Source organism: Oryctolagus cuniculus, chromosome 4 (genome assembly GCF_964237555.1).
Source record: "Oryctolagus cuniculus chromosome 4, mOryCun1.1, whole genome shotgun sequence".
Taxonomy (NCBI): Eukaryota; Metazoa; Chordata; class Mammalia; order Lagomorpha; family Leporidae; genus Oryctolagus; species Oryctolagus cuniculus.
In genome coordinates, this window is record NC_091435.1 from 94,328,079 (window position 1) to 94,338,175 (window position 10,097).

Below are 10,097 nucleotides of genomic sequence, written 5' to 3' on the forward strand. Positions count from 1 at the left end.
GCAACCATCTGCTGCCTCCCCAGCCGCACTAGCAGGAAGGTGGATTGGCAACAGAGACGGAGGGGGCGCTGGAGCGCAGGCACTCTGGTGTGGGAAGCGGGGGTCCTAAGCCACAGCTTAACCTGCTGTGCCACAACACCCGCCCCAAGGTCTTCATTCTTTATCTGAACTTTAAAACTGAGTCTGAAAACAACTGGGAAACACTGCCCCACTTCAGCAGCTTCATTGCTTTATGGAAGAGAGCTCCGTAGTCCCAAGTAGGGGATAGGGTAATGAATTATAACAGCCGCCTCCCGAGTCACAGCGTGCCCGAGTCGGAACCGTCTTTAAAGGCCATCCAGTCCAGTCCTCTGACAAATACGAGCACTCGCCTGCAACATCCCTGATGGATGGTGTTTTTCTTGAATAACTCCGATGACAGGGAACTCATTACCTAATCCAGCAGCCCTTCAGGGCTAGGGAGAGGAGAGCTTCCTCCCTTTCATGGAGGACAACCCCAAAAGCCTCCCAAAGAGCTTGGAGGTCGTTCGTATCCTCATTCATTCCATGTCCAGATTCTCGTCTTACTGTGCTAACCTGGAAGTGGCAGAAGCGTGGCGCACATGCAGGTGGGCTCAGCGATGCTGGGAACAGGACCACCTCCTCCTTGCCCTGCCTCTCGCCACCCACCTGTCCCTCGGTTTCCCGGAGCTCACATGGAGCTTGCGCTCAGAGCTTCCGAGTTCCGAAGCGGCACAGCTGTGCAGCCTCTCTCTCTCTGCCCACTTGGTTGCTTGGTTGGGTGGTACTGAGCCAAGGGTAAGACTTCCTTCTGACTGCTGGTGATCTTCCTCTTCCACCCTGCTTCCTGAGTCTCTCCTTGAGTTAGTGTCATCTGAAAGGTTGCCAGACATGCCACCTGTGTTCCCAATCATGTTGTCACCCATCACTGCCAACGTTGAATAGGAGATGTTGGGTGGGGGTGAGGAGATGAAGCCAGGCTCCAGGGACACCCCCCCTCCCCCGGGGAAGTTCGCTGTCTGGATCGATAGCGGTGCTGGTCACCGTGCGCCCGGTGGGGCTGCGAGCGGCCGGGTGGCCAGGCAGACGCTTGAACAGTGTCACACCTGCGTCAACCGGGGACGTGCTGAGGCAGGAAGGCAAACACTGATAGTGCCCAGTGCATAGGTCTGATAGCTTCCTTGGCACCCTCTGCTGACAAGCACTGAGGGTGTGAAATGGAGGGTGCCTTGAAACAGAGGCAGGATCCGTCCTGGGGGAGACACACAGGACTCACACATGGAGACAAGCCTGGAAACTGTTAGCATCAAGACCTGCAGATGTAGAGAAGAAGACGTGGCTGGAGCGGAGACACAGTGTGAGGGGGAGACAGACAGAAGGAAGGAAGAGCGCCGGTACCTTGCTGCACACAGCTTCCTCCCGGCTTGAGCTGCCATTCCTTTCTGCGGCTCCTCAGCCATCACCCAGAGAGCCAAGAGGCTTGCACGGAGGCCAGATCAGCAGGGCACAGCACGGAGGCTCAGGTTAGCCCCAAGGGCCTGGGAAATCAATCTGATGCCCCACTCTTGCCCTTGGCCTTGTAAGAAGCCCAGCACCTCACCCCATGCCCACAAGGAGTGCGTGTTTAACTCTCTTGCTAGCATTCACTCAATGTGTTCTCCTTCACTGTTTCTACCCGCTCTTTCTTTTGAGTTTGGTTACAGATTTATTTTATTTATTTGAAGGACACAGTGACAGAGAGAGAGGGAGACAAAGAGAGAAATCTTCCATCTACTGGTTTGCTCCCCAAATGACAATAACCACCAGGGCTGAGCCAGACCAAAGGCAAGAGCCTGGAACGCCACCAGGTCTCCCATGTGGGTGCAGGGGCCCAAGCACTTGGACCATCTTCCACTGCTTTCCCAGGCGCATTAGCAGGGAGCTGCATTGGAAGTGGAGCAGCCCATATGGGGTGCCGGTGTTGCAGGTGGCTTTACGTGCTTTGCCACAGTGCCAGCCCCTGACCTGCTCTTCTTAGCCTCTCGTCCCCACCACTGAGGCCCGGAAACTGAGCTGCTGCAGTGTCCCAGGCACCTGATTTGGATGCAGTTGCAGAGACTGAGCTGGACTTTGAGGACTGAGACTAGGGGATTCCCGGGACAGTCGTGAAGCAGAAATGGAACCCACTGCCAAGTCCAGGTAGGACAAGCCAAAAGGAGGGACCGGGGAGGGCCTGGGACCAAGTGGGAGCCCGTGGCTGGGACAGAAAGAGCCAGGTCATGGAGCAGTAGACATGAACTTCAGAGCAGGCAATACTTTTCCTGTGGCTCCCGTGCCTACAGACAGAGGCAAGCTTCTGGCAGAAGGGCCAGGCCCTGGCGACGATGTCCCCAGCTTTGTGACTGCCTGGCTCCACGCTCTCGCCTTGATGCCGCCGAGAACTCTTTCTTACTCCAGCAGTGCACCAGGACTCGATTCATCAGGCTGTAGGTACCTCCCTTCCGCTCAAAGGCCTGTGATGGTGGTGAAAGACCTGCCCCAGCCTCCTGCCCGCGCCACTGCAGCCCCAGCAAGTCTACCACCTCAGCTGGCCTCCCTGATTGCAGGGGTGCTGGCCCCGAACCCAGCCTCAGGCTCTGGGCCAAGTCAGACCTGCGAGCAGATACGCAGAAGGGGCCAACCTCCAAGGACGGGAACCGCTCAAGTGCACGGAGCCAGCGCTGCCGTTAACTTGGTAAATTGAGACTTTGCTCCATGAAGTCATGGCAAAGAAGATGAAAACCAGGGGATTTGTTTTAGGGCGCACACAAACCCATCCCTCAAGTTCACCTCGTTTGCTATTTCTCTTTACGATGTCTATTTCGGTCACACCAATCCGGTTTCTGGCAGCCTCCAGGTGATTGCTAAAGGCCATAGGCTTTATTTGTTCGTTCATCATTATCATCTTTTATTAGCAACCACATGCAGATTCTCCTTGGCCAAATTCTTTTGGGTTTAGGCTTAGGAACCTGTGGGGTTTTTTGCTTGTTTGTTTTTGTTTTTATGGATTTGTTTATTTGATTTGGAAGGCAGAGTTACAGAGAGAAAGAGAAGGAGAGACACGGATAGAGATCTTCCATCTGCTGGTTCACTCCCCAGATGGCCGCAACAGCCAGGGCTGGGCCAGGCCAAAGCCAGGAGCCAGGAGCTTCCTCTGGGCCTTCCACATGGGTGCAGCGGTCCAAGCACTTGAGCCATCCTCCGCTGGTTTCTCAGACACATTAGCAGGGAGCTGGATAGGAAGTGGAGCAGCTGGGACTCAAACCGGTGCCCATATGGGATGCCGGCGCTGCAGATCTGGCCTGTGTTCATTGGCATGACTGAGTTACTGATGCTGCATTATAATCCAGTTTATCAACTTTCTCTGCATTTTCCCACCACCGCTATCACCCCAGATGATCACAGATTCCAAGTAAATTAAAGCCCCCCTACACCAGGGGTGGAGAAAAAGAGGCAAGTCTTTTTGTATTTCTCCCTGGTGTCCCCAAAGGTAGAAGGCACTCACCGCTCTGGGAACTGGTCAGACAGCGCAGATGAGAAACTGCCAGCTCCACCCAGGTGACTCAGACGAGGGCGGGTGGCGCAGGCCTGGAAGCCTGGACGGAGGACAGAGCTGTCCAGCTGCCCGGGCTCGGGGGCGGGGGCTTCATAAATCTGCAGCAAGTCTCTGACCCCTTCCCGGCCGGCTTTGGCTCGGCTTCCTCCTGCGCTGAGGGTCCCCATTTGTCAGAGTGGAAGGGGATTGCATCATTCTGTCTTCAACGAGACAAAACAAAAAGCAGTGGACAGCCTTCCTTAGAAAGAAAGCATCGTGGTGGGATTTTTTTTTTCTTACCACCCTGACTTACCAGGCTGTAAAAAGTACATTTGGGGAGGGTGGCCAGCATTGCAAGTAGAGAAAGGGGAGCAGCAACTTGAATGCTGAAGCAGAGACGCAGAGAGAGCTGCCTGGGGATTCGCAGGCGCGCGTGTGCATGTTAGGGGAAGGCGTTGCACAGGCGCTCGTTTGTGCAAAGAGTAAATATGGCAGCAAACTGGGCCAGAAGAGAAAGGAGTCTCGGGTAAGAAAAGGTGAACGCAGGAGAGCGAGCAGCAACTTCACAGTCATCCAGAAGGAAAGGCTTGGAGGCGAGAGCCGCGGGTGGCTCTCATCGCTCTCTGTCCTCACGGCTGCTGCTCCTGCCCCACAGGGTACTGCAAGGCACGTAATGAAGTCCTTGCCTGCACGGAGACTATTTCTGCTGTCACACGTGTCGGCACACTGTGTGCCTTATCTCATGTCTCAATGCTATGAGTCGGTCACTGTCACCCCCAACCTACAGAGCGTGAAACTGAGGCACAAGGGTTTTTGTTTTGTTTTGTTTTGTTTTGTTGTTTCAACATTCATTTATTTGAAAGGCAGGAGATGGAGAGGCAGAGGCAGAGAGAGTCTTCCATCCACTGGTTCACTCCCCAGATGGTTGCAGCAGGATGGGCTGGACTGAAACCAGGAGACAGGAGCTTCATCCAGGTCTGCCATGTGGGTGCAGGGGCCCAAGGACCTGGGCTATCCTCTACTGCTTTCCCAGGTGCATTAGCAGGGAGCCAGATTGGAAGTGGAGCAGCCAAGACTCGAACCGGTGCCCATGGGGACACCAGCACTGCAGAGGGCGGCTTAACCCACTGCGCCACAGCACCAGCCCCCACTAGAAGGTCAAAAGCTTGATTGAATCACACAGATGCTATGGGGTGGAGCCAAGATTTGAACTCTGGTGAGACTCCCTGTGTTCAACCACTATGACATGCCGGACCACCTCTAGCTACAGGAGTGCACAGAAGGAGTTGGCTTGGCTGTTAAAGGGATGGGCACGAATTAAAGGCATGGGCACTCTAACCAGGTCACAGAGAGACACCGAGGGCAGGCACGGGGGCCCACTCACCCTGTAGCACAGGGGCACTGCTCTCTCAGTGTCTGCCTTCCTTTTCCTCCAGAGTCCCACGGACCCTGCTCAGTTATTAGAACCCATCACCCCAGGGCCGGTGCTGTGGTGTAGCGGGTAAAGCCACTACCTGCAGCACCAGCATCCCAAATGGGCACCGGTTCGAGTCCCAGCTGCTCTACTTCCAATCCAGCTCTCTGCTGTGGCCTGGGAAAGCAGTAGAACATGGCCCAAGTCTTTGGGCCCCTGCACCCACATGGGAAACCCAGAAGAAGCTCCTGGCTCCCGGCTTCGGATCAGCTCAGCTCTGGCCGTTGTGGCCAATTGGGGAGTGAACCAGCGGATGGAAGACCTCTTTCTCTCTCTCTCTTTCTCTCTCTCTCTGCCTCTCCTTCTCTCTCTGTGTAACTCTGACTTTCAAATAAATAAAATAAATCATTTTTTAAAAAAAAGAACCCATCACCCAGGTCATTTTTCCTGTTTGAACCTCAGTCTACCCACCTCTAGAAGGGAGAATTAGGTGATCTCTGAACTCTCTTCTTCTAGCCGTTATAGGAGGAAATCTGTGTTAGTGTCGTCCCCCCGCCCACCAAGTGCTCGTTCCAGAGACAACCAGAAGCTCAGTAGATGCTCAAAAAGAGGAGAACGCCCGGAGTGGTGTTCCCCATAGGGGTTCCACGGATTCCCTTGCAGGGAGTCTCGAGTTTTCTATGGGAATTTTCTTTTTGTGAGAGTGATTGCTTGAGAGCTCTGTGGTTGCAGAGAGAAGCAGCCCTGGGATTGGGCTCGGGCCAGAGGCAGTGGTGGAGGAGGGGCAGAGGAAGGGGCGAGTCTGCAGGGGGTCGGGACCTGCTGGCCCAGGGGGTGCTTTTCTTCTTGGAGGTTCAAGGCCAGGGCTATCCCCAGAACCGGTCCAGAAAAAGCCCGAGGCAATCGGGCCCTCCTGGGGCTCCAGAATCAGAGGCCAGGAGGGCAGGTGCAGTCAGTCCAGGCCTGCAAGGCGAGCCGGGCCCAGCTTCTTACCCCACCCCAACACCACCACCACCACCACCACCACCCCCCAGCCACCCCCTACCCCCGGCCTCACCTCGTGGCCTGCTTGACCGGTCAACCGCTCTAATGTGAGCTTTGTCGGTTGGAAAAGTGAGGCGGCTTCGTGAGTGGGGCTCTCCCCATAGCTAAAAGCAGCTTGTGTGCCTCTGATAAGCTTAGTCAACTTATTAAATTACACAGGAAAAATCGAGATGGAATATTAATTCCACACACCTCTCCTGTCTGCCTGGGGGGATGCTGCCTTCCTGGGTTTCGCTTTTCAGAGGGCTGAAATAGATCTGGAGAGTTTGAGCTCGTTAAAGGAGAAGGGCGCTCGCCTCGGGGCTTTTCCTAACCGGTTTGGTTCTGAGCTTGGTGGAGACAGTGGCCAACTGGCAGGAAAGGTGTTAACTTGGGCTCTGACATCAGATCCAGAGACAAAGGGAATGAATTGAGCCGCCCCTGGCCCCTGCAGCCCACGCATTGACCTGCTAGGTATCCAGAGTTGGGCCTGAGAGGTGACCTGCACACAGAACACCAGGTGCCAGCCCTCACCCAGCAGGCCAGGATTATCTTATCAGCCAGGCTGATAAAACGCATGCAAGTCTGGCCATCAGGAACAAATATTTATCAGCCCAACACCTTTCAGCCGGAGCAGATTAGGCACAGTGCGAGCAAGGGCAGAGGGGTGCCTCCGTGGCTGACTCCGGGCACTGGAGCCTGGTTCCGGCTCACGTGCTCCCTGGGCCCGTCCGTCCCATGCGTGGGCACGTGTTTGGATGTCCATCTGTTTTCCAGGCACTTCCACGTCTGTCGCCTCACAGGACCTCACAGGGACCTGGCCGGAACAGAGCTGTTGTCACCCCCATTGTACAGCTGAGGAGACCGAGGGTCTGAGAGGGGAAGTGACAAGCCCCTTGGCTTAGCCAGGAAGCGGGACTCAAACCCAGGTCTCCTGATTCTGGGACCTGTGTGCTTTTTACAGGACCGTGGGGGCCCTGACTGGTCCTCCCCTGGCTGCTCCCCAGTTGGCGGCTTCCCAGCTTCAGCCCCAGTTCTCTGGTCTCAGGTCCTGCTTCTGTGGCTTTGAGGCAGCCGGTGTCTCAGGAAGAGGTAAAAAGAGGCAGTGACCCCTCTGGGGCTATGGAGGGGAGCTATGAAGCAGTCTCTTCCTCCAAATGCTTATAGCCCAGGGGTCTGGTCCAGGGGCTCGCCTAGCTTCCTGCACACCCCCAGGTCTTTTCTGTAGGTTCATTCTCCTGGGAGAGACTCACTACAAGGAGGGGTCGCTGTTCTGCCTTTCCTCCTGGGCGTGTGTGCCGAGAGGAGACAGGCTCTTGGGGTCTCTCCTCTGCCAAAGGAGAGCTTGGACCCGTGGACGGGAGGGCTTCCCTCCTGCTGCGGCCTCTCAGACAAAACCTGCTGGACACACAGCCCTGTGCACCCTTCCCTTTCCACCCTCAGCCACGAGAGGTGGACGGCTCAGGAGGGAGCAGAGGGGTGAGGAACTGCAGCCAGGAGGCAGCTGTGCAGGGGCCTGGAGACAGGCGCCAGCACGCCCAGGCGGCGTGGCAGTGGGCAGGTCCACGCCACCTCCCTGAGGTCCCAGGAGGAGAGAAAGAGGAGCAGGAGTCAGGTTCCAAAGGCTGGTGAGGGCGTAGCCAGGCGCTCCGGGCTTTATCGGAAGCACAATAGGGGGCCAGGAGGAGTTGAAGCGAGGAAGAAGTTCGCCCCACTGCACATTACCTTCATTCCACTGTTCTAGGAGCTCTCTACAGCACCCCCGCGTTCGTGTCTTACAACATTCCCTCTTGGTGCCTGGTAGCTTTGGGATCCGCAAGGAGGAAGGCCTATACTTTTGGGAATGGAGAGTCCCTACCTGTACTTGCGGGGAAGAAAAGTCCTTGTCAAGGTCCCCGCGGGTGCCTAAAGGTCAACCAATGAGGATCAGACCCGCCTCAACCTTTAACCCCCATGCCCTGAATCTATAAAAGGAGCACTCCCAATCTCTGACGCGCCACTTCCCCGGCCCCCCGCTTTGTTGCTCTGTTGGGATCATGGAACCTCGCCCGGGAGCAGAACCCCAATAAAAGCCTGTGAATTAATCGATTTGTCTGCCTGGGAAGATTTGTTACGTGCCGGACACCTTGCAGTGCCAACGTGGGGTGCTGGTGAGGGGTGGGCGCGGAAGGTGGCCAGAGAGAGGCTCCACGAAGACCTACTCAGCCTCCTACCCCCTCCCTCTGGCCCAGGCTGGCCTGGCTGGGGCATCTCCCTTTGCAGGAGTGATACTGATGGCTGCCACCGCCGTTCACAAAGGCGTGTGTTGTGCTGGCCTGGTGCAGGGGGCTATGCATGCTTGGTCTCTCATTCAGGCCCCACGGGAACTCTCCCCACCCCTAATTTGCTGATGAGAAAACCAGGCTCAGAGAGGCCAGGTGTCTCACACTGGGCTGCACAGCTCAGCTGGGAAGGGTTGGCCTGGCTCAATCTGCAGCTCCTGCAGGGAACCCCAGCCGACCTGCCCCTGAGACGGCCAGTACCACACACCACATGCATGGCTCCTAGTGCCGCCCACAGCAGAGGAGAGGCAGAGCAGTGTGAGCACATGGCCAGTGCACTGGGGTCCCCGGTACATCAACCCCAGGCTGTGTCTGGGGGGGCTCCCGTCCCCCCATCCTGTGGAAGTGCTGAGGCTTCTGGAACCGTCTCCCAATCCAAGGGGGAGCCAAGCAGTCACACTTCCCCGAAGCCGGAAAGCCCCCAGCCTTCTTCCCCGCCTGCAGGGCCCCCTGTCGGGCAGAAGGGCTGGCAGCCATGGTGGTTAGAGCAAGGGCAGATGCTCATCCCGGATCCCCAGAGTCACTGGCGACCCTCAAACAGAGCCATGAAATTCCCCCACCGCCAGCCAGCAGGGGGGAGCAGGAGGTGGATCTGCTGAGAGCCAGTGCGCTCGCTTCTGATCTGGACTGTACCATCCTCGGGGGCTGAGTAGCCCTGGGAGAGCTCCTCCTCCACCCGCCGCACCTCAGTTTCCCCACTGGACACCCCTCTTCCCGGCTGGCAACCTTCATAGCCCTCTCCAGCCACAGGGGCTCATCCTCTCTGGAGCAGGCTGCCCCTCGGGCCACCCACAGCCTGGGGCAGAACAGCTGCCTGCCGGCTCCAAGCCAGAGCCCTGGGCTCTCCCTGCACCACAGCGTGCACGCGCTTGCACACACACACACACACACACACACACGAAGGATGCTAGCTCATCTGGGTTTGTTCCTCAGTTGGAAGATCAGACACCTGCAGCAGGGCCTGCTGATTAATTTATTTTGCATCATTTTGCATTACCTGGCTCCAGGGCCTCTAGCTTGACATGCAGATTTATGTAAAAGAGACCCCACATGCAAATGAGCCCAGGCTGCCACTTGTTTCCAGAAGAGGCAGGCCTGCATCCCTGGTTCCTGGGCACAGCTGTCTTCCCCAGGCCCATGGCTTCCCCGCCCCACTCTCAGGTCTGGGGAGGTGGAGCCCCGGCCAGGTGAGAAGCAAACTTGACAGTGAGGTTAGAAAAAGGGTCAGAGATGCTCTTTCCCAAGGGAGAGTTCCTGGCTGTGCTATCTGCGGAGGCAGAGGCAGAAAAGAGAGGACGGAGAGAGACAAACACAAGGAAACCAAGAGACAGCCGGAGATGGGGGGGGCGGCGGTCCGTGGGGACCGAGGGCTGATGCCATCCAGGAGACCGAGGGGGCTGGAGCAAAGGACAGAGCACAGAGTGAGAGAGAGCGAAAAGCGAAGAGCAGAGCCAGAGCCAGGGCCAGAGCGAGCTGGGGCCGCCAGGAGGGGGATGAGAGGGAGGGGGCGGAGACCAAGAAAGGCACAGATTTTGGAGTGGCTGCACAGGAAGCAGTGGGAACGCAGCAACAGCCTGGCTGTGGGGAGCAAGAGTGATGCTGACAGCTCAGTGCTGGGGAGTTGGGAAGGAGGAGAAAGGAGCCACCGGCGGAAGTGACAGGCGAGGCTACAGGGACGCAGGCGAGCTGCCCCTGGCTGCTCTGTCACACACACACACACACACACCCCTTTACACGGGCCTGTCTCTATTTATACACACATCTCTCTTCACACGCACACATGTGT

At 56.9% G+C, this 10,097-nt stretch overlaps 1 long non-coding RNA gene across 1 annotated transcript; it reads right to left on the reverse strand.

Annotated features, from left to right (window-relative positions):
- Nucleotides 1-2,879: 2,879 nt before the first annotated feature.
- LOC127482800 (uncharacterized) lies at nt 2,880-6,215 on the reverse strand. The gene is made up of 3 exons (XR_007908653.2): nt 6,025-6,215; nt 3,524-3,774; nt 2,880-3,320 (listed from the first exon to the last, which is right to left on the reverse strand). It is a non-coding gene; the product is annotated as an uncharacterized lncRNA (long non-coding RNA).
- Between the last annotated feature and the right edge of the window lie 3,882 nt (nt 6,216-10,097).